The 2,607-nt window shown below is 37.4% G+C and overlaps 1 non-coding gene across 1 annotated transcript; it reads left to right on the top strand.

Annotated features, from left to right (window-relative positions):
- Positions 1-247: 247 nt before the first annotated feature.
- Positions 248-319, top strand: trnae-uuc (transfer RNA glutamic acid (anticodon UUC)). The gene has a single exon. It is a non-coding gene; the product is annotated as a tRNA-Glu (tRNA).
- The last annotated feature ends 2,288 nt before the right edge of the window (positions 320-2,607 follow it).

Genomic DNA, 2,607 nt, shown 5'->3' with positions numbered 1-2,607 from the left:
TCCAGTTTATGCCTCGGCGGAATTACGTGGGTGTGATTCAGTATACAATATTATATACGTAAAATTATAAGTATTTTATAAATAAAATAACTAAATACCTCTATCTAGCGGTAAAACATCATAACTGCAATAATTTAAATGTTTAAGTTGGAACAGTTTTAAAAACAGCTAAAAGTTTTTTAAACAGTTCTGTTGACTTTGTTATTTATTCACTTTAAAAGGCCTGCCCGCACGCTGGTGGCAGAGCTCCCATATGGTCTAGCGGTTAGGATTCCTGGTTTTCACCCAGGCGGCCCGGGTTCGACTCCCGGTATGGGAATGCCTCATTTTGATATTGGAATTATTATTTATCACATTTGTTATATTCCTCGTTTAACACTCATCGTGTATGAGTTTATTTTTCATGTTACTAAGATTATCAATAGCTGTGTTTTTACGCCTTAAAGAGATAATAAGTATTTAAAAAAATAGCTAAAGGAATGTCCTTCATAAATAAACCATGAAATAAAAGTCTCACAGATGCTATACAATTAACCGAATAACTCAAAGTAACTTAATTAATTTAACCCCAAACAGAATAACTTAAAGTTGTTCGGGGTTTTATTGTTGTTTTTGACATAAATCGAGTTTTAAAACGAGTTATTTTCACTATGTTACCGCATGGTGGCGGTAGTGCACCACTTCCCTATTTGACGTTTAACAGTATACAGAAGGAAAAGTGTGTACTGTACAGCTCATCTGTCTCAGCGAGCACTCATTATCTAACCATCACAAGATTTTACAGCTACAGTTTAATATGCCAACAATTATAATTATTAAAACAAAAGAACATTAGTGTGTAGAGTATATTTGAGGTAACTGAGTAAGTTTTGAGGTCAAAGTGAGTGTGAACTCATATGAGGTACTTAGCTCACTTTTGTGGTTGTGCGATCAGCTGAGCGCATCATCCGCATCGAGCTCCCTGACCTGCACTCAATCTACACCAGGCGGTGCTGGACCAAGGCCAGGAAGATGGTGAAGGACCTCAGCCACCCCAACAATGGACTGTTTACTCTGTTGAGGTCAGGAAAGCGATTCCGCTCCCTGAAGGCCAACACAGAGAGACTGAGGAGGAGCTTCTTCCCGCAGGCGATACGGTCTCTCAATCACAATCACACCACCACACAGTACTGACCCACACATATGGTTTTTACACACACACTGGACATTCTGGACATTTGTTTACACTATTGGCCACTGCACAACTACACTTCGTGGTCATCAAATCACATCAAATCACTCCATCACAAGCCACTTTAAATAAATCACTTTAAGCATATTTGCACTGCATAAGTCACTTTTAATATGTGGATTGCACAACCATGGACATAACTATTCTTTTATTACCATTTATTCGGTCGGATTAAAGGAAGTTTTTTGTGGTATATGAAGAAATGCAAAAATTTCCACGTAAGTTTTTCAACAATAATTTTTTTATTTTATTTTGCATTTCCTATGTATAGCATGTAGGATCATGATATATATTCGGTCCTCCGAAGCGTAAAATGAACGTGAAGAAAACGCACTAGAAGCAGTTTTCTTGCGTTCGTTGGGTTTTGAACGCCAAGAAAAAGCTGCATGCGACGTTTTTTTAATGCCGTATAAACGCGCAGCCGGACAAACGCACATCACCAAATTATTTGGCTCGCCCCGCACCACTGTATCTATTTTTACAACCCGCCCCGCACCCGCGACCATTAAATAGACATACTAGACATTGTAATTCAAATGAAAACAACCTTTATTTCCGCCTGAAAGTGCTTGGAAACATCGACCTGTAAACTGGCAACAACATATGATTATGAATATGAACGATAAATCAGGTCATATTAATAACAAGATAATGATAAACATTCTAAACATTTAAAAAGCAGCATTTGTAATCTGAGCTAAACAACTTTTTATTTTAGATTTGTATAGGGCCTACAGTTTACAGCCTACGCTAAATAACCACTTTTTTTTTTTTTCATTTATCACACGGAAATGTTCATTTAGCGTTTTTACGTTCGTTGTGCAAAAAAAGAATGCTAAAACATTAAATTTAGCAGCCTGACCTTTTTTTCTTTTAATGATGTAAATTCCCGCACCTCGTCTTCTGTCTTCACTTTTATTTTTTTGTTTTTTGGTTGTGACTGGCAGCAGTAGCTGCTTGGCGCTTTCGTGACTTGTCACGTGATGTAAACCTTTTTAAAGAACTTAAAATATGAAAATAGATATTCCCAAATATTTAATATATGCTATGGGGAATTGCACGCAACATACATGCATTTTTTTAATTTAATTTTGTATTTAATGACCCGCCCCAACCTGCAAATTAAGTGACAATTTCTTTACCCGCTCCAACCCGACCTGCGGGTTACCCGCGGGGTCTGCGAGTTACCAGACGACCAGCGCATCACTAGTTCATACATCTGCCAAATGTCTGATTCATGTCGGATAGACATGGTTTTATTAAAACACCCCCCTCCCATTATTTTAATTAAATACCCTCGGCACGTCTTTAATGCTCCCTAATGCATGTTACAATGACCAAATATGATAAATAAATAAACCACACTCAACTAATAA

The sequence above is a fragment of the Clarias gariepinus genome, chromosome 27 (assembly GCF_024256425.1).
Source record: "Clarias gariepinus isolate MV-2021 ecotype Netherlands chromosome 27, CGAR_prim_01v2, whole genome shotgun sequence".
In the NCBI taxonomy this organism is placed as follows: domain Eukaryota; kingdom Metazoa; phylum Chordata; class Actinopteri; order Siluriformes; family Clariidae; genus Clarias; species Clarias gariepinus.
The sequence above is the reverse complement of the archived record's forward strand: the minus strand, read 5'-3'. Positions and strand labels throughout refer to the sequence as shown.